The 21,593-nt window shown below is 45.2% G+C and overlaps 1 long non-coding RNA gene across 2 annotated transcripts in view; it reads left to right on the forward strand.

The window, feature by feature from the left end:
• The first annotated feature begins 6,116 nt into the window (after positions 1-6,116).
• LOC145528551 (uncharacterized) overlaps positions 6,117-21,593 on the forward strand; it is a 51,281-nt gene continuing 35,804 nt past the window's right edge. The window contains exons 1-2 of one of the 2 annotated variants that reach the window (XR_014070495.1): positions 6,144-6,350; positions 12,721-12,778. This is a non-coding gene — a long non-coding RNA (uncharacterized LOC145528551). Of the gene's footprint in view, positions 6,351-12,720; positions 12,779-21,593 lie in introns of both variants that reach the window. The other variant, XR_014070494.1, reaches the window with a different exon arrangement.

Genomic DNA, 21,593 nt, shown 5'->3' on the forward strand with positions numbered 1-21,593 from the left:
TTAGATAAATTATGTCATTAACATTAATTGCACTTGTTTCCTTTGAGTCTTTTAAGAGTGTGGTATTAGAAAATTTAAAGTTATGCAAATGGCTTGCCTTATATCTTTATTGGACAGTAGAATTTGATGCATCTGATAAGAAGATAGTTTTTCATAATGATGGAGCCTTGCCATTAATGAAACCAGGTGTATTAGGCAAATGGACTCCTTGTCTGTTTTCTTAGTTGAAAAGAGGGTGGTTAGAATCCCTTTGGAAGAACATGACTTCAATTCAAACTTTGGATGTTCCCCCTGTTATCTGTGTGGCTTTAGAAAAGACCCTGTATGATGTAGAAACTGACCTTCTAATTGAGAAATGGGAGGGAGTTTGTGGTGAAGATTTAACGTGAATCTATGTTCCAACACCTCGTAAATGGTTGTTTAAAGGACAGAGTTTAGTAATAGCCACCTTGGAGAGAGAGGTGAGCCGGTTTCATGAACACTAGGACTGAGGACTCAGCAGAGATGACACCCAAGAGGTGGGTGCTCTGTCTCCAAAAGGACCTTCTTTCTTCAGGTCTGCCTCCTTCTCCAGCTCATCATCTGTTTCTGAAAACATCCCTCCCCACCACCCAGCCTTGTACGTGACTCACGAGGCCCCCAGATGCAGTCTTTCTGCTGTAACTCTGTCTTCTCGTGCTGCACCCCTGGCTTAAATAACCCTTTCTTCTCCTGACTTGACTTTCTTCTCATCCTTTCAGACCAGGTCCCACGTGAGACCCCCTCCTGGTAAGATGGAAGCCTTTCTTTCTTGGGCTGCCTGGCCTTTTCATCTCTCCTCCTGCTTTGGGTGCTCCTGGTAATCAGGGATTGTATCAAATTCACCTTTGGAAACCCAGCAGACAAGCCAGAGTCCAGCCCCATGGATCCTCAGCAGTTCCTGGATAAATGGATGCACATGTGATGGTCTGGAGAAAGCTCCAACTTTCAAGCACTTTGTGGAGAAGTCCTAGGAACAACATGCAGCTTTTGCTGAGAAATTGCTGCTCAGACGGTAAAGAATCTGTCTGCAGTGCAGGAGACCTGGGTTCGATTCCTGGGTCAGGAAGATCCCCTAGAGAAGGAAATGGCAATCACTTCAGTATTCTTGCCTGGAGGATCCCATGGACAGAGGAGCCTGGAGGATCACAGTCCATGGGGTTGCAAAGGGTCGGACATGACTGAAGCCACTTAGCAGGAGTACTTTGGAGAGGACATTCTGGAGTGGTCACTGATGCTTCCTGTTCCTGAATGAAAATGCAACTGGAGACAAAATTCCTTTCACTGGCTGTTGTCATCTGGGGTGCCTCAGAAGCAGACCCTGAGACAGGGAATTGTGTGCAAGTAAATTATTTGGAAAGTGATCCAGGCAGACATGCTGGAGGAGCAGGGAGATGAAGCAGGCTGTGGAGATGGCCAATACAGAGGTCACCGCTGGGCAGATTAACACTGCAATTGGACCCTGACTGTGGAGGTGACTATGGGAGACAGTGTCCAGCACTCACAGGGTTATCTCATCTGCGGGATGAAGAAGCTGGGGCATTTCCCACCATCTTTCATCCATCATTGGTGGAGTACTGCGGGGGATGGGTGGTAACCCTGAAGTTTCTCCAGCTCCTCTCTCTCCTCAGACAAAGGAGTACAGGTTCTGGTGGGTAGAACTTGGGCTGATGGGTGCTGAGGACAGAGTGGCTTCTACAGGGGCACTAGCCCATCCAACACCTTTGCTCCTGGCTAATGTAGCCTGGTTTTGTTTGCAACAACAGTGTGTCAAGGCAATGGATCATATTTGGGTTAAGTGAACTTCTGCAATCCCGTCCCATTATTTTTCAGCCTCCTGGGAAGATTAAAGGTGATCATGGGACCACCACTTTCTGGACAATGAGACCAAAAGGTAAGACAGCTCTGGTGGCTTCTGGGAAAATGTTCAGTTTATGATAAAAGGACTAACTCATCCAGCATCACATCCATCACTTCTTCTAGGATTGGATGTGAATACAATTTGTAGAGTAAAAGCAGCCTTCTTGGCACCTTGAGGGAAGAGTCAAGAATTCCACGATGCACTGACCGCTACACTCTGGGCAAGACAAGGTATCACCTGTCTGATACTGCATTACCTGCCACTGAAAACACTTTTGAGTCATGCCCTTGGGAAAAATCCTGTTGAGGTGTTTGTAGAAGGTCAAAGACACCAGGATGTGGCTCTTCATATAGCTCCCCAGATCTGGACATGAGTTAGTGTTCTATTGCCGTAATAACAAATTACCATGGACTTAGTGGCTTAGACACAAGTCTTGTCTCACAGTTCTGGGAACAGGTTTAACATCAAGATGTCTGCAGGGCAAATCCTTTCTGGAGGCTTCAGGGGAGAAATCTTTCCCTTGTTTTTTCCACCTTCTAGAAACTGCCTGCGTTCCCCTCCACCTCACATCGCTCCCTCCTCCTGTCTTGTCGCCCCACTTCCTACTGTAAGACTGATTCCTCCCACATCCAATGTACAAGGACCCTTGTGATGACATTGCATCCAAACAGATAATTCAGGATCACCTCTGAATTGTAAGACCCTTGACCATATCTGCAAAAATCTCTTTTGCACATAAGGTGATGTACCCAGGTTCTAGGGGTTAAGAAATGGATTATCTTTGGGAAGGACATTATTCAGCCTACCACAGGAGACACAAGTAGATTATTTGAGAGTTAGGGGGCAGCTGGACTTCACCTCTGGCTGTTGGGGCTGAGGGTGAGGGTGGAGGTGAGGTATGGGGTTTGGATGTCACAGCTCAGAGCCAGAGGGAGGTAAGGAGTGAGATTTAGAAGAAGAGGTCACAGGTCTGGGGCTGTGGCTGGTGAAAGCCTCGGTCAAGTTTGACTGCCAGGACTTTAAGTGAAGGTGGTGGGGGAGGCGCCCAGTGGACACGAGTTACGATGGATGGAGAAATGAATGAATCCCTCCCGACTCACCCTTCTTTCCTGCTGAGAGGATGTGCAAGCTCGCCCCCTGCTCCCCTTCCCACTTCTAGGTGAGGAGAGCCTAGGAGTTGAGGGGTTGGTGATGCTTCTGTTCCTTGGATCTTCGACAAAGACCCTGAGCCTGTGCTTGGAGCTGGCGGGAGAGGTCTGTGGACGGAGGGGAGGGGCCGGGAGACCGTCACATCCTAGGCAGCCTCCCCAGAGAGTGGAGGCAGACAGCGAGAGGCCTGGGAATGTGGGTCTGGAACAAAGGCTGCCTGCTCTGGGTGCAAACAGGCTGCCAAGAATGTCGCTCCACTGGTTCCCCGCTGCCCCTCAGAGCCCTGCCCTGGGCAAAGTGGAAGAGCATCAATAGAGGGAGAAAATAAACAAGCTCAGAGACAGCCCCCACCCTCCGTGGTCACAGCCTGGCCTCCAACTGTGTTCCCCGAATCTTCACTCCTTCCTGGCGACTCCAAGTCCCCTCCACGAATTTCAAGCCCTGATTCATTTTTGTCTGGTTTCCGGAAAGGGGTGGGTGCTCTGCAGAAAGAAAGAAAGGCAGGTGAATGGAGCCTTTGGCCTGGATAATCCTGCATAATGACTCTCTGGACCCTCACCATGGGCGGGAGGACTCAGAGAGGTTAGGTCACCTGCCAAGGTCACAGACAGGTGATAGAAGAGAGAAGATTCGGGTCTGATCTGGTTCACCCCAGACCCTATGTTTTTCTTATGTCAACTACAACTGTCCCCTCCAACCTCTCAATCCACGAGTGGATGCCAACTTGTGAAACAGGCGTATTTTCTCTATCGCGAGGTAATGGAAATCCAAGGGCTTAGCTTCAAATGGAGTGGGGGCTGTCGGCGCGGAGCCAGTGCCAAGACATTTTAAGTTGGACTCCATGATAAACTGAGATTTGATATTTCTGGATAATTCCCAATGAGCGCCCTTCCTCTTTAATTATCCTGTGGTCACCCTTTCAAAGGTGATTAAAGCTATTCTTCAGTAGATGTGGTTATAGATTGAGTGGGAACCTGGTCTTTCTTGTGGTTTTCATTGCAGCAATTAAATCTGGCCGGCTGGTAGACGCTGTGTGGCAGGAGGGATTTTACGAAGCAAAATGATTTTCCCCTTCGGGCAATGTTAAATTTAGGAAAAATACAATTAATTATATCAGACAGGTATCTATTTTCTATCCTGCACACATTAGAGGCTCAAGGGCTTGTTTCACTCCAGCAGGAGAGCCCGTCTGGGTGCAAGGCTGCCGCCCTTCGCTGAGCCCTCGGGCTTGTCCTCACATGAAACCTTCTTCCCTGCCCTCCTGCCCTGCTCCCCACCCACGCCGCCCCCATCCAACACCCACAGCTCTCTTTGGAAGTAAAAATGAAAGGGCTGGTGTTTACCAGAACTTTCTCTAATTTTCCCAAACATATGATTTAGGTGTTCAGTGTTGAGAAAGATGAGTGCTCTGAAAAAATGGGAGCAAAGTAAAGCCCATTTACCTTTCCCCAGCCTCCACTCATCCTTTGACCCTATAGAGTCCCCCCAGTCTCTCTGTAGAGCTACTTCTCTCCATCGGTAAAATGAGATGTGGAACCAGACACTTTCAAAATCCTGCTCGGCTCTACCTTAGGAATGTCAACCATGGCTCAGGGAGATGAGAGCTCCAATGCCTCGGTAAAAGACATAATTAATACTTTTTCTCAGGTGTTGTTTTGTGTTCCTGATGTTGAAAGGGCCTTGGGATTCATAAATGATTATACTCTTTCCTCTTTGTTGGAAGTTTCGTTAGCTCTCAGAGAGAGAGAAAGGGGAAGGATTCACTAGCATTTATTGATAAGCTGAGTTCAGCTGTGTCATCAGTGAGAGCAGATCACGAGCAGATGCTCAGAAAGTATTTGCTGAAAAATAAGAAGGTGACTCTTCAAAAATGTCAATGATTTGGTATTGTTTTCTAAACACCAATTAAATATCACACATATCTATTATGCATTCACCCATGAGGTCCAGATAGGTTTTTTTTTGGGGGGGGAGGGAGGAAGCCTTATTTAAGGCTTGTAAAATAATTTGAGGTTTAAAAAATTAGAAACTACAGATTTTAATGTATTAAGGCTACTAAATTTATTTTATTTAATTTTTAATTTTTCTTACAGGCGTATAGTTGGTTTATAGTGTTGTGTTAGTTTCAGATGTACAGCAAAATGAATCAGTTATATACATTGATAAATTAGGAGCTATATACACTACTATATAAAATAGAAAACCAACAAGGATCTATTGTATAGCACAGGGAATTCTACTCAATATCCTGTAATAACCTACATGGGTAAGGAATCTGAAACAGAAACGTTTTTATAGAATATACGCTTGGGACTTGTCCACTGATGGGTCTTCCCAACCTGCTGGCTCAGATCCTTGAAACAGAGTCCTTCCATCTCTCTATTTGTTCCTGGACCCCTTTCTTGGGCTTCCCAGATGGTGCTAGTGGTAAAGAACCCAGCTGCCAATGCAGAAGACGTAAGAGACCTGGATTTGATCCCTGTGTTGGGAAGATCCCCTGGAGGAGGGCATGGCAACTCACTCCAGTATTCTTGTCTGGAGAATCCCTATGGACAGAGGACCCTGGCGAGCTACAGTCCATGGGGTCACAAAGAGTTGGACACGACTGAAGTAACTTAGCACGCATGTGCACAGGGGGCCCTCTCTAGACGTCATCTTTCTGCCTTCATTCCCTCTCCTGATAAACTGGGATAGGTTTACCTGCCAGCTGTCTCGCGAGGGTGTTGTGAGGATTAATGAGATAATATTTTTTAAGTACTCAGAGATCTTCTGATGAAAGAGGCTATAAAAGTACAAAGTGTCACTATTATTATAATTAATGGCGTTTCTGAGAGCTTTCAAAGTGTACACTGGGTTAGACGGAAGATAGAGGAGATCCCTGTTTAAGGAGTCAGCTTTCTCTTGGGGAAAAACAAGGCAAAAGAGCCTGTGTGTGGCCGAGATGGCTGCGAGGTGTCGGGGCTTGTATCCAGAAGCCAGAAGGGCGGTGAGCAATGGGAATCCAGGATGGGGCCCTGGCCGGGAAGTCGCTGGTGCTGGGGACGCAGGAGGTGCGAAGATGGCTTCCCTTCCGGGGCAAGTAGAGGGCAGCTCGCGACCGGATCTCAACTTGGGCATCAAAGCGAAGTGCATCCCTGGGTGCTAGTTTCTCCTGTTGGGGCACATACGTCAGTCCTGCCCAAGAATCTGGCTCTCTACTTAACCCACAACCAACGCTCTCACCACATGCCTTCTGTCGGTGCTCCTATCACATGCCACGGTTCAAACAAGAAAAGCCACAGTTGCTGGAAGCCAAGAGTTCAGAATCCATTAGGAAAAACAGGTATGTGTGCCGAGCTTGAGTGCCGGACGTGATGGGGCTGCAACACAGAGGGACATCGGGAGAACAGAAAAGGATGGCTTCTTCTGACTGTGGGAGTCAGGGAAGACATCCTGGAAGAGGTGGCCCTTGAAGTAGCTCCTAAAGGTCCAAAAGGGCAGCTGGTTGGAGAGAGAATGAGAAAGAGTGTGACTGTAGGGGGTGGAAGGGTTACTCCAAGCAGATGGAACAGCATGTGTGAGGCCAGGAAAGGCAGGACTATGGGCGTGATTGGAGAAACTGTAAACAAATGGGCTGAGATGTGAGGATAGGAGATGACCAGCTTAGAAAGTGAAGCAAGGCCTGCCCGCCATGGGGAGGGTCTGACCTGAGGCGGTGGCTGCAGGAGGGGCTGAGTGCAGACACCAGGAAGTAGTGTTTCTGCAGGACCGATGGAAGGGAACAGAGGAGGGGAGAGATTTATGGTAGCCTCTGCACCTGTCTTCACCTGTCTGAGTTGTCAACTGGACTGTGTGGTCTTGGAGGGAAGACACTGTGCTTGCTCTATCTTTTCGAAAAGAACCTTAAGGATAGTGACGGGGACAGGGCCTGATCCACGATTTGCAAGGCCCAGCCCTAAATGAAAATCTGGGACTTCTTGTTCAGAAATTAAGAAGGTTAATCAAGCGTGGAGGGCCCTTAATCCCTTTTAAGCACAGGGCCCTGTTTAGCCTCATGTGTGACACACAGCCGCATGAAGCCTCTCCTGACCTGCCCCACTGAAGGTACCCAGTGTCCTGGGCAGGATGGCCAGGGCATGTTTGGTGGAAGCATCAGGCAACACGTTGAGACAGATTCACAGATTAAAGCATCCACCTGGCTGGTCCTCAGGCCTTTCTGTTTTGTACGTGGACACTGTTCTGATCGCCCAGATGTCAACAGGTGTTCATGTAGGAAAACAGCAGCAGAGGAAATATGGATGGCCCTTCAGTGTGTGTCGAACACAAAACACAAAAATATTCTGTTTTTCAATGGAGGAACTATATGAGTCAGCTCCTGCCTTGGCACCTGAATGACTTTTCTTGCCCAATGAATCAATTTAAATGTAATTACTAATTTATTTGAGTTAGTGAGTCAGTGGTGGTGCCCACACATTCACCAGCTCTAGGACATCCATGTGTCTCCTTGGGAGGAGAATTTGGAGTTAATACATACTCTATGTATTATTGTCGTTCAGTTGGTCAGTCATGTCTGACTCTTTGCAACCCCATGGACTGCAGCACGCCAGGCTCCCCCATCCTTCACTGTCTTCCAGAGTTTGCTCAAATTCATGTACCTTGAGTCAGTGATGCTACTTAGCCATTTCATCCTCTATCACCCCCTTCTCCTCTTGCCCTCAATCTTTCCCAGCATCAGGGTCTTTTCCAATGAGTCTTCTCTTCACATCAAATGGCTAAACTATTGGAGTTTCAGCTTCATCATCAATCCTTCGAATTAATTCACAAATATTTCTCCAACACTGACTTTGGACACAGCAGCTGGGACACAGTTATGGACAAGACCAACTCCCTGCTGCCTTCATGGGCAGCCATGGTATCAATATGACTAAGAAAGTATTAATTGTTACCACTTTCAGTGATGAAAAATTCATTGCTATTTCCTCTGTTGGATGTATTGTCTTCATCACCTGTAAAATGTGTTTTACTTCAGGACACATAAGATCACATATGAGGTTTTCCACAGCTCATGGCTGGTTTTTTAGCTGCTGACTGTTGATTTCCCATAGGATCTTCAACATCTCAACTTTGAGTCTACCAAGAGGCTATTCAGGAAGGTAACATCCTCAGATGAGGAAGGGCTACTCTAGTCTATTGTTTTCCAGAAATTTAGTTCTATATTTTTAATTATATAAATTAGCCTCGTTATTGCTATTGAAAGCAATCGATGTTTGATTAGAGTTGCCTTTCTGTTTCCCAGTCTTGTTCCCCAGGCCTTCTTGCATCTTGGACCTCGTTGCTTCATCTGTTCCCTCCCAGTGAAGTACAACATGTGTACATTTCTTCTGGCTCCGCAGGTGGCTCAGTGGTAAAGAATCTGCCTGCAAATGCAGGAGACACAGGAGATGCAGGTTCAATCCCGGGGTCAGAAAGATCCCTTGCAGGAGGGCATGGCAACTCACTCCAGTATTCTTGACTGGAAAATCCTGTGGACAGAGGACCCTGGTTGGCTATAGTCCATAGGGTAGCAAAGAATTGGACATGACTGGGCAGGCACACACTTATAAATTTCTTTGGTACTTTGGTGGTAAACTCTCATCCTTATTTTTAAGAAATAATTTTGATGGTATTACTACATTTTCAATCATAAACATCTTGGAAGTTTAAAGTGTGTGTGTGTACACATGTTTCCTATGAACCAGGACACTTTTCATATCACTTGGTGGGGGGTGGATTGCTGGCTAACTCACAATGGTCAGTAGAAATTTCATAGGCTTGTATCCAATTGTAATTTTAACACTGTTTATTGACTGTGTGACCTTGGGAAAGTTATTTAATCTCTCTAAGTTTCTGTCCTTGCATCTTTAAATGAGGGAAAATAATGTATAAGGTTTTTATGGAGAGTGGAGAGAATGTCTCCGAAACAGTGAGCCCAGTGTCAGCAGGCTGAAGCCCTTCTATATCAACCACAACTATTATTAATCTTCTGTGTATCCATTATCTTCCTTTCAGAAAGTTACGTTCGCCAGCTTTTGAAAAAATTTCCTCCAGGTAATACTGTCAGAATCCCCTGTGTTTCCCTCCACTGTCTTTCTCCCCATCCCTCCCCAGTGAGAACCTCTGAGTCCAGTCAACTGACTGATGGCCTTTAAGCTCTGCAAGCCCATGGCTCTAAACCTGTCAAGACATAGCTATTTCCAGGAACTTAACATTTTCTCAATGATTCCCCAATGGAATCATTCCACACTCCAACCAATGACACTGTAACGCTCAACACTTTTTCTTTATGTTTTACTTCATAACTGAATATTCATTGGAAGGACTGCTGGTGAAGCTGAAGCTCTAATACTTTGGCCACCTGATGTGAAGAACTGACTCATTGGAAAAGTCCCTGATGCTGGGAAAGATTGAGGGCAGGAGGAGATGGGAACAGCAGAGGATGAGATGGTTAGATAACATCACTGACTCAATGGACATGAGTTTGAGTAAACTCCGGGAGTTGGTGATGGACAGGGAGGCCTGGCGTGCTGCAGTCAAAGATCAAAGATCTGAGTCTGGGACTCAGTCCTCATCTTTGCCTTGTTCAGTAATTTTTCACCTATGTGAATAAAAACAAGGCATAATTTGGACAGGGTACTGGGCTTGGTGAGAATATTAAAATACTAGCTGATGAAATACAGGAAGATATAAGCTAGAGCATTCTGGTGGACTCAACAAGGTGAAAATTAACTAACCAGAGATACATTTCTGTATATATTAAAAATGAACAGAACAAATCCCCCAAACATGGACTAAAAGATTGGATGAGGGTGTTGTGGTTTAAAGAATTAATAAGAGAAAGTCCGAAGGATTATTAGTTGGCTGTCAAAGATTGATCAGATTCAATTTTGGGACACATCTGATGAAACGGAAATAAAGCAAAAAGTGAATTTTGATTATTTAAGGAGAAACTTGCATTTAATAAAAGCATAAATTCCTTTCTCACACCACTCAAAGAGGAAATGCTTTGGAGAGATTCAAAAGAGAAAGTGAAAGTCACTCAGTTGTGTCTGACTCTTTGTGTCTCCATGAACTGTACAGTCCATGGAATTCTCTAGGCCAGAATACTGGAGTGGGTAGCCTTTTCCTTCTCCAGGGAATCTTCCCAACCCAGGGATTGAATCCAGGTCTCCCTTATTGCAAGTGGATTCTTTACCAGCTGAGCTACCAGGGAAGCCCAAGAATACTGGAGTGGGTAGCCTATCCCTTCTCCAGCAGATCTTCCCAACCCAGGAATCGAATGGGGTCTCCTGCATTGCCAATGAATTCTTTAACAACTGAGCTACCAGAGAAGCCCAGATAGATTCAAACAGGCTATCAATGATTGCCAAAATAAGTCTTTGATTTAGAGACAAAACATCAAGGCAGGTCAAAATGTACATGGCTTGAAGATAATTGTGATGTTCACAAAGCTGTCATCTGGTCATACAAAAGGATCTTCTGGAGTTTAGAAAAAATGCTTCATTTTTTTACCCATAATGATATACCTAAATTGATCATGGTAGTGAATCATCTTTGGCTAGGTAATTTTGAGAGTATTTTCAAGGATGCTTCTGTTACTTGCCAACAACACGATTCTGTAAAGATGGGACAGGGACAGAAATCAGAGCCTGAGAACTTTAAATACCTCCAACCTTCTTCTTCCCCACAATTGGGCAGTAAGTACCTTTTGGTCATTGTTTGCTTATTCTCAAGATGCAATTGAAGCCTTTTGTGGCTGGAAAGGTAGGCTGTCATGGTAGTGGATAATTTTTGTTTTGGTTTGTTTGTTTCTGATATGGAGAGATCTAACCCATCTCTCCAGTGACAGGGCATATATTTCTTATTAACAAAGCTTGCAAAAGTTTGACCTTTACTAACAAAAACTTCATCTTCTATCTTTAGGAACAGTAGAGTAACCATTAATAAATGAAATTCTAAAGCTACGAGTCACAGTGCTTTCAGAGATACTCAACTTCCTTGGCCTAAGGTGTTTCATTAGCTTTAATGACCATGTAATCAGCTACTTTTGGGACTCCTCAGCTTTCACTTTATACAAAGATAAGAGGACACCCCATATGTTTAGGAATTTCACCTTCAATCCTGGTTGTAGGCTGATACAGTCAAGTACTGCAACAGACGTCTACATACACCCAGTCTTATTATCAACAAAAATAAGCATCCATAACATCCTAAAAAGCAGACTCTAAATGAGCTAAAACCCAGAGATTTAGTTTTCTGGACAAAGAGTGCCATTAAACCTTGATAAAAAGGCCTTATCAGATACTGTTAGTAATGGTACCATGATAAGCTGCTAGGCATTGACCCTTAAATTCATGTTTTTCTATTTAAAAAAAAAAACATACATCAACTTTCATAGGTCATTGGATATTCATTTAAAAAATAAAAGCATAAAATGAATGATAACTGTCTCTGATTTGTAATAGCATTATTTCGTACGGGTGTTGTGAGCCCCTGCTATGACATAAGAAAGTCAGTCACTCTAGCTCTGTGGCATTATTTCTAAAAGCCCAACATCCTAATCCAATCATGAGAAAAACACCAGGAAAACCCAGATTAGGGAACATTCTACAGGGTACCTGGTTATTAATCTTTAAGAATGTCATGGTCATCAAAACAAGGAAAGACTGAAAAACTGTAGCAGACCAGAGGAGACAGGGGCATAGGAAAAGTCAAGGCAATGCAAGCCCCTTGAATTCCTCAGAGAAATTTAATGGAAAAAACTGGTGAAATTCAGGTAAAGTGTGGAGCTTAGTAACTATTAACATACTGATGTTGGTTTCTTAGTTTCGACATATATACCAAGCCAGTGTAAGATGTTCACAATGGCAGAAACTGGATAAAGTGTACATGGGGATTCTCTGTACTATCTTTGAAAAATTGCTATACATTTAAAAGTAGTCCAAAATAAAAGAACTCATTTAAAAACACTTTTTGAAGAATGAAATAATGCCGTTTGCAGCAACATGGATGCATGCATCTCTTCAGATGGACGTATATTATTTTACCCTGTGTTACTGTGGAAATTTTAGGAAAATGAAGGAATGAGGAGGGGATTGAGAAGGATGGAAGGTGGCTTTTGTGGAAATACCTTTAAGGTATTAAGAAAATACCTGTTTAGAAAAATACCTGTAAGGACTAGAAGACCAGGTTAGACTGGCCATCTCAGGATTCTGAAGGGTGAAGTCGGGAGATAGGATACAGGAAGATGTCTGGGATCCATGGGGAGATGCAGGACATTTTTTGTAGGAGAGGAAAGAGCCCTGAGCCCTGAGTAGATTTATACTCGTTCCAGATTTATTTATGAGATGTCCACCAGGCTTCCCTGGTGGCTCAGACAGTAAAAAATCTGCCTGCAATGCAGGAGACTTGGGTTCCCTGGGTTGGGAAGATAACCTGAAGAAGAGGATGACTATCCACTCCGGTATTCTTGCCTGGAGAATTCCATGGACAGAGAAACCTGGCAGGCTACAGTCCATGTGGTCGCAAAGAGTCGGAAAGGACTGAGTGACTAATACTAACTAAGGTGTTTTCACCTACTACTGTCTCTAGATCACCCCCATCTTATTTGTTCCTAGTCTAATCAACTCAGTTCTAATCATGACAAGAGCAGTTGGTTCTCTCTCTTTCTTGTGTAGACTTGAACTTGAGAAGAAGTAAAGTATGGAGCTGCTGGAGCCAACTTTCCACTGAGAGGTGAGATTCTTCCTGAGAATAGATCCAATTTACGGGGAGCAGGATTGAAGGTGGAGTGAATCTGGTCCCTAGTGATGTCACTTAGTGCCTGCACTGATATCAGCCATTCGCCTGTGCTCTTCAGTGACAGGGACCAAGGTGCTTCTTTTCAGCATTGGCTCTTTAGGGTGGGCTTTTTTTGTGTTTAAAACTTTTGTGGCCACTTGCAATCAAAACTATCCTAATTTTGTTCATTCTTTAATGTCTTGATTCACTTAGCAAGTTTTTATTGAGCTGCTATTTTCAGTCAAGCATTCTGCTACATCTAGTGAGGGATGAGGAGACAGGAACAGAGATGCAGATGTAGAGGATGGACTTCTGCACATAGTAGGGGAACGAGAGGGTGGAGCGAATTGAGAGATTAGGACTGACACATATGCACTACCATGTGTAAAACAGATCACTAGTGGGAAGCTGCCGTATAGCACAGGGAGCTCACCTTGGTGCTCTGTGATGACCCAGAGAGGTGGAGTGGGGGGTGGGTGGGAGGCATTTCCAAGAAGGAGGGGATATATGTATACATATAGCTGGTTCATGTTGTTGTACAGCAGAAACTGACAACATGTAATGCAATTATACTCCAATTAAAAAACAAAAAAGAATACATTGTATAGCACAGGAAATTAGAGTCATTATCTGGTAATAATTTTTAATGAAGTATAGTTTGGAAAAATACTGAATCACTGTGCTGAACCTCTCTAATATAACATTGTAAATCATCTATAGTTCAATTAAAAATAAAAAAAGCAAAAAAAAAATAAGCGAGAAGATGAAGATAAAGGAGCTGGGATATTAGACATTGGCTGCGTTGGTTTTCTTGAAATAGTTCTCCCCTTCAATGCCAAAAGTCTGGACCCATGTCTCCTGGGAATCCAGAATGCCCAGTAACTTCTTTCTAAATGAAGATGTGTACCACTCCCTCTCTTCTACCAACAGTTGACTTCCTTTTCCATGTTCCTGAAGGGGAATAGGTACTTCTGTGAGCTACTTCTCTCCATGAAACTAACAGATCAACTCAGTTTAACAAGCCATCTATCTTCAGTGGGGGTGAAGGGATACAGGAAAGAATGAGACATTGTTTTTACTCATAAAAACACACCAAATTGTGGCTGTGATTGTTGCACAGACGAATGATCTCATGCAACGCGATAAACAAGAGGACAAAGGTAAGACAGGGTGCCAAGGGAGCACTCCAGACCCGTCACTCCCTCCAGGAGGACTCCTTCCGAAGGATTCGGGGAGGGAGGTTAGTGGTGCCACCTGCTACAGAAAGACAGATTTGGAGGCGAGGACAAAGGCTCAAGGTTTTAGGTAGTTGCAGCTGAAGTGATAGACTCAGATAGACTCCCTTACCAGCACGGTTTCTGGAAGAGATAGCAGAGAAGTCAAGGGGGCATTCAAGAAGGAGCAGGAGTTGGACCACATACAGAAACATGTCAGTTTTTCAATTCTTCTATCTTGGAACCCTTAGGAGGTCTTGGCTTTACAAAACAACATATTACCTCTGAATCTGAGTCTCCGAAATCCTGGCAGGGGGGCCAGTCCAGCTGGCACTGTTGCCATATGTGTTTAGAATCTCATGCACAATAATTAATTTCCATTCTGTAAAAATGAATAATTAATATAGCATCCCACGTCAATTGATCCAAACAGAAGTTGACACATATTAAGAGACACACGCTGCTGAGCAAACTTTTTAAACTGAGGCATTTTATTAACAAAGCAACTTTTAAAAATATACCCTATCTTCTAGACCACGGGAATTGAACATATTCCAACAAAGAGGGCAGGCCAAGCAGAGGGTGTCAAGTTGCGATTTGGGGAGGAGGAGGTAATGGAAAGATTGCACGCTTTTGAAGTTGCTGGTGGGGGAGCTGGAAATGAAGATGAAGGATGCTCCAGGGATAGAAGGAGAAGAAAATAAAATGACAGCCTTAAAAGAATTTAAGAGCAAAATATTTTACTTTGATTTTTAATTATACAGCCGTGATGGAGAAATATGGGCATGGTGATGGTAACATTAGGGAGATAAAAAAAATGATTTCAAAAACTATCCATGACAGATGTGGGTTAGTAGAAGCAATAGAGGCCTGACAGCTTCATCATCCTCCCTGCCTGATTCCAAGGTTCCCTTAATAAGTCAGTTAAAAACATCGACAGTGTTACCACATTTGTGGAAGATGAGAAGCTGGATTACAAATACACTGGCTGGTGTGATGAGCATCTAATGGGTCCCCATTCATCTGAATTCTGAGACCCTGAGCTATGCTGTGATGGAATTGGTATCATTTTCATAACTGTTAATACTGTTATTACATAATAGCATCTTCAGTTTATTCAGAGCCCTGTGGGTCAGACACTGTACAAGGCACTAAAAGGCTTCCCTGGACCTGCTAAGAAAGTGGGCACAGTTGACCTTACTTTCTAGATTGTGAGATGAGGCTCAGTGTGGATAAGAAGGTACCCTCCCATTCTTTGCAGCAAAGGCAGTGAAGAAGGTGGGAGTCCTGACACCCTTCTGAGTTGGTGCTCATTCTGTGAAATGCTGCTATTTTCTCTTTAATAAGAATGGAGGCAAGTTTCCGACATCAGGTCTAGGAAAAAAAATGACTTCTGGGCGGGGGCGGGGGGGCGGGGGAATAAGGGTGGGGGAGGGGAGAAGATAAGGGAGGGGGAGAAATAGAATAAGCAGCGCTTTTCTTGGACCCTGGTGGCGTTGAAAGTGGAATAGTGTTGACTGGTATAGAGGTCCAGAAGGACAAGGCAGTTTTTGCACTAATGCAGTTTTGCTGAAACAGAAGTATGATTCTATGAGTAAGGGAGGCAGTGGGTTAAGTCTGATGAACAGAAGCATGATTGTTTGAATGAGGGCGGTAACGGGTTATGTCTGACGTCTCCTGAGAGGTGCACCCAGCTCCAGGTGCCTTGTTTTAGGGGAAGTCACTAGACCTCCAGGAGGGCAGTGAGAAGCCAGCCTGGTGATGGGACTGGAGGTCCTCTGTGTGAGGACAGTTTAAGGAGCTCTCCAGATGAAGACCAAATCATCTTCTCCCTCTTCTGAGCCATGCCAGAGGCCAGAGGAAGGATCCAAGGAGCAACACTGAGACTAGTCTGGAAGGAGAGCCCAATATGAGAGCCGTGTGATAGCCTGGGAGATATGCAGCATGTGGCCTGAGCTGGGCTCGGGTGGGGCAGACAGAGGTGAAGGAGCCACCGTCCTTGTTCTAGGGGATGAGACATGCTCTGAGGAATCCTGAGCTGGCCATGTGGAGAGGAGGAAGATGGAAAACAGAGAGGGAGAGGGAGAAAGAAAAGAGATATCTAACCAGTCCCTAGCTGTTCGAGCCATCCTGGTGACACTCCAGACATGCAAAACCAAGAAGCCGTGATGGGGGCTTCCCTGGTGGCTCAGTGGTAAAGAATCCACCTGCCAAAGCAGGGGATGCGAGTTTGATCCCTGATCTGGGAAGATCCCACATGCTGTGGAACAATAAACCCGTGTGCCACAGCTACTGAGCCTGTGCCTTAGAGCCCTGGAACTGAACCTGCTGCAGCCCGGGCACCTAGAGCCTGCACTCAGCAGCAAGAGGAGCCACCGCAGAAAGAAGCTTGTGCCCCACAATTAGAGGGCAGCCCCTGCTTGCCACAACAAGGTAAAACCTTCTGCAGCCACGAAGACCCAGCACCTTGTGGTTGTTCAGTCACCAAGTCGTGTCTGACTCTTTGCAACCCCATGGACTACAGCACACCAGGCTTCCCTGTCCCTCACCATCTCCCAGAGTTTGCCCAAGTTCACATCCATGGAGACGGTGATGCCATCCAACCATCTCATCCTCTGTCATCCCCTTCTCCTCTGCCCTCAATCTTTCCCAGCATCAGGGTCTTTTCCAATGAGTCAGCTCTTCCCATCAGGTGGCCAAAGTATTGGAGCTTCAGTGTCAGCACCAGCCCTTCCAATGAGTATTCAGGGTTGAGTTTTTTTTAAGATTGACTGGTTTGCTCTCCTTGCTGCTCAAGGGACTCTCAAGAGTCTTCTCCAGCCCCACAGTTCAGAAGCATCAATTCTTCAATTTGCCTAAAACGTCAACAAGACTCAGCACAGCCAAAAATAAACAAATAAATAGAGAAGCCATGGTGGATGGTCAACCCAGTTGAGCCTTCAGATGATTTCAAACCCAGCTGTCATCTGTTTATAAGCTTGTGGGAAACCCGTGGGACTGAGAGAGGCGGTAACAAATTGCTGTTTTAGGCCGCAAAACTTGGGGTGGTTGGTTGCGTGCTAACATATAATTAGAGGAGACGGTGTGGGGTGGGGCAATCTCTCCTCCACGCGTCCTCTCTCTTCTCCAGCCAGCTAGCCCGGGCAGGTGTTCTGGCGACCTGGCAGCATTCCCTGTAAAAGTCGAAGTAGGCAGGACCTTTCAAGGCCTTCACTAAGAGCTATGACACATTTCCTTTGCTGGGGTCTCACCGGAAGGAATTGCAAAGTCACGGGGCAAAGGTCGTGGATACGGGGACGGCAGTCTTTCGGGCCATTTTTGTGCTCCATTGATGACAGCCCAGCGCAGCCTGTGGGGTTCTGTGAGGTGAGCTTTCCCAGACCCTGCCCACAGTGGTGCATTAGGGTGCAGAGCAATCGCAATGGGATCATTTCAGGTGGTGATACTGTGATGTGAAACGTATATCACCGTTCTTAGCTGGAAAAGACTTCTAACACTGGTATTGTCCACCCCTCCCATTTTATACACAGAGAAGCCAGGGGTCAGAGATGCGGAAAGATTTCCTGAAGGCCTATGGACATCGAGGGTGGCAAGGGGTGGGGACAGGCCTGGGACCTGGCTGATCCAGCTGGGGAACCTTGGAAACCTCCTCTGAGCTCAGATTTGCTTCTGATGAAATTGGAGCTGTTGGGGCTCTTGGAAATACACATGCGGGGGCCACCTGGTGTGCCCACACACATGGTCACACTGATGATTGTGATTGCAAGGTAGGAACCAGGCCTGTGTGGTTTCCTGACTACTAACTCAGTCCTCTTCCTGCCACATCCAAGGCCACTGGGTCAACGTTCCTGTGCAGATTAACTCACACTCAGCAACACAAGCTCAGCATCAATGTTGAGCTGCCCATAGCCTCCAGCAGGTGCCCACAACAGTCATAGAATGCACTGGGTATCTTCTCTCTGGAAATGTCAGTTTTAACTGCTGTGTGCCTCTGTGTGTGTGTGTGTGTGTGTGTGTGTGTGTGTGTGTGTGTGTGTGTGTGTGTGTACAGGAATGTGTATGCCTGTAATAAAATCATTATCTTTTCCTAACAATTCCCACATCATCATATCTGACAGAATAGATTTACTGTTTCTGAAAAATGTTGAATTTATACACTATAGGCATGTGGTCTTGATTAGAGGAATCACAAACAGCTTATTGGTTTTCTTATTTTAAGGAAATAATGACAGCAAAGTTTTACCATGTTGATAGGGTGTGGAAGACTCGAAGCAGGACTCTAGTTGGAAATGATGAAGAGAATATTATTATTTAAAATTGTGTGTGTGTGTGCTCAGCTGTGTCCAGCTCTTTGTGACCCCATGGACTGAGGCCTGCCAGGCTCTTCTGTGCATGGGATATCCCAGGCTAGAATACTGGAGTGGGTTGCCTTTTCCTACTCCAGGGGATCTTCTTGATCCAGGGATTGAACCCAAGTCTCTCGAGTCTCCTGCACTGGCAAGCAGATTCTTTACCACTAGTGCCACCTTCTATACTCCTGTGTCACCTGGAAAGCCTCATATAAAAATTAATGGATGTCTATGACACAATTATGAGGAGGATATTGAGTGAAAGCAACCCCTTTGTAACAAATGCCGTCTCAAGGAGGTATCTGATTTCTAGAAAATAAGTCTAAAGGGTACAATCACTGTTTCAGGTGTCTTTGCTAAAATGGTGTAAAATTTGAGACAACTGTTCAAAAGCCTGTCTGGCTCCATGGGCAGCTCACTGGGCCTAATTCCCAGGTTTGAGTCACTCTTTGAGCAGAGGCTGGTGCAAGGAGCCGTGGCATGGGATGAGGGGTTAGGAATGCTCCACATATAACCCTGGACAGGTTAATAGACTCTTAGGGGCTTGGTTTCCCTCCTTAAAATATAAACTGAACTAGAAAGCCCTGCTTCCTTCCTGCTGTGAGACAGACCAGGACTTATGAGTGTGAAAACTTGGTTGGTGTGCTGGTGGGTGGCTACACACATACACAAACTAAACTTAATGGAATAGGCTTATATTTTATTAAGTGCATTTTATAGCAATTTGAAATGAAGGCAGAGTCCAGCAAACTAAAAGAAGTAATGACAAGTGTCCATGTACATGGAGAAGGAAATGGCTATCCACTCCAGTGTTCTTGCCTGGAGAATCCCAAGGATAGAGGAGCCTAAGGGGGCTACAGTTCATGGGGTTGCCGAGTTGGGCATGACTCAGCATGAACGCACGCCCATACACATACACACACACACACACACACACAAAGTTTGCACATAATCTTCTACAAAGAAGACTGGGGAGCAGAGAGAGGTTTATGTCATATGTTCTTAGTGTTATTCTTATGTTGGAAGAGTTCATTTTTCACCAGGGTTTAAAGACCTCAGGTTGGGTACCTTTAGTTATTTGGTAATCTTTCTATTTCACTTTATTTTTTAGCAGATTTTTTTTTTATCCCAAATAAAAGAAAACTATGTTAGTTGCAGTGAAAGAGCTGGAGGAGCTCAGGTCTTCCCTGTGAGCTCTTTCCATGAGCACTGGGCCAGTCTTTGGGGGAGGGCTGTGTGCTCTGCGGGCACCCAGACAATGCAAAAGGCATGGGACCTGCAGTATTAGTTTTCATTAAATACTCATAGCTCACACTTAACGGCTCCTTTGCATGAAAACCTTTGACTGTCCAATTTCAGGGAGAAACATGGCTCTTTTCTTATCTTGTTAACCCTCCGCTGCAGCTTCTGGGAAGACCTAAAACACCTCATCTGTCTTTGTTGGAAAGTTCCATTTTCCCATCAAGACTGACCCTGTTTCTTTGCACCTCAACATTTGGGGGCCCCCTACACTCATGCTCACTCTGGTGGCTCAGACAGTAAAGAATCTGCCCATAATGCAAGACACCTGGGTTCGATCCCTGGGTAGGGAAGATCCCCTGGAGAAGGAAACGTCAACCCACTCCAGTATTCTCGCCTGGGAAATCCCATGGACAGAGGAGCCTGGCAGAATACAGTCCATAGGATTGCACAGAGTGGGACATGACTGAGCAACTAACACTTTCTTTTAAAACCTTCCCTGGTGGCTCAGACGGTAAAGAATCAGCCTGCATTGCGGGAGACCCGGGTTCAATCTCTGGGTCAGGAAGATGCCCTGGAGAAGGGAATGGCTACCTACTCCAGTATTCTTGCCTGGAGAATCCCATGGACAGAGGAGCCTGGCAGGCTATAGTCCACGGGGCTGCAAAGAGGGACTAAACGACAGCAAGCAACAGCCAAATTATGCAGTCACTGCAGTCAACTTTTGAAAGGAACATTTGCAGTGAATGTAGTTAGCTGACTTCTTTTTTTTCCCCCAAAAAAATGTGGTGAAAAATACATACAATTTACTGTTTTGTCCAGTTTTAGGTGCAGTTTGGCAGCATTGTGCACCGTCACCACCATCCATCGCTAGAACGCCTTCATCTTCTCTCATCATCCCAAAGAGAAATCCTGAATCCATTAAACACCAATTCTCCATTTCTCCTCGCTCAGCCCCTGCTCACCTGTGTTCTACTTTCTGTCTCTATGAAATTTGCCTATTTTAGGTATTTCATATAATTAGAATTATACAATACTTGTCTTTTAGGGACTTATTTCATGTAGCGTAATGTCCTCAAGGTTTGTCCATGCTGGAACCTGTGACAGAATTTCCTTCCTTTTCAGGACTGAATAGTATTCCATCAGATGGATAGACCACATTTTGCTTATCCATTCATCTTTCAATGGACCCTCAGGTTGCTCCCATACTGTGGCTGTTTGTGAATAATGCTGCTATGAACGTGGGCGTATGACTACCTCTTTAAGTATCTGCTTTCAATTCTTTTAAAAAATTTTAAATTTATTTATGTTTGGCTGTGCTTGATCTTCATTGCTGTGTGGGCCTTTCTCTTTCTAGTTTTCTCTAGGCAAGTGGGGGCTACTCTCTAGTTGTAGTGCATGGGCTTCTCGGTGCAGTGGCTTCTTTGGTTACAGAGCGCCAACTTCAGTAGTTGCAGCACACAGGCTCAGCAGTTGCGGTTCCCAGGTGCTAGAGCACAGACTCAGGAGTTGTAGCACGTGGGCTTAGTTGCTCCGTAGCGTGCTAGGTCTTTCTGGACCAGGCATTGAACCCGTGTCTCCTGTCTTGGCAAGAAGAATCTTTACTACTGAGCTACCAAGGAAGCTCTTTGCCTTCAATTCTTTTAGTTGCTTACCTAGAAGTGAAATTGATGAATCCATGTTTAATTTTTTAAGGAGCTGCCGAATTTTGAGTTTTGAGCTGGGGCATGTGGATGGCTGTGCATGGATCTTCTTTGAACCCCAGCTGGCCCTTCAGGGGCAAAGAGAGGTTCTGAAGGGTGGGCAGGGGGACATGAATCCATCCTTCCTAGAAATTGTTGATTCTGTGTCACCCAGTGCAGACCCCAGCTGCTCCAGCATGTTGGGTTTTTTTCTGCATGAATGTTCTGGAGTGCAAGTACTGTGAACCCTTTGCCAGACCCTGTACAGAGGGGTTATTAGGTATTA

Source organism: Giraffa tippelskirchi, chromosome 12 (assembly GCF_054371585.1).
Source record: "Giraffa tippelskirchi isolate mGirTip1 chromosome 12, T2T-mGirTip1v1.2.pri, whole genome shotgun sequence".
NCBI lineage: Eukaryota > Metazoa > Chordata > Mammalia > Artiodactyla > Giraffidae > Giraffa > Giraffa tippelskirchi.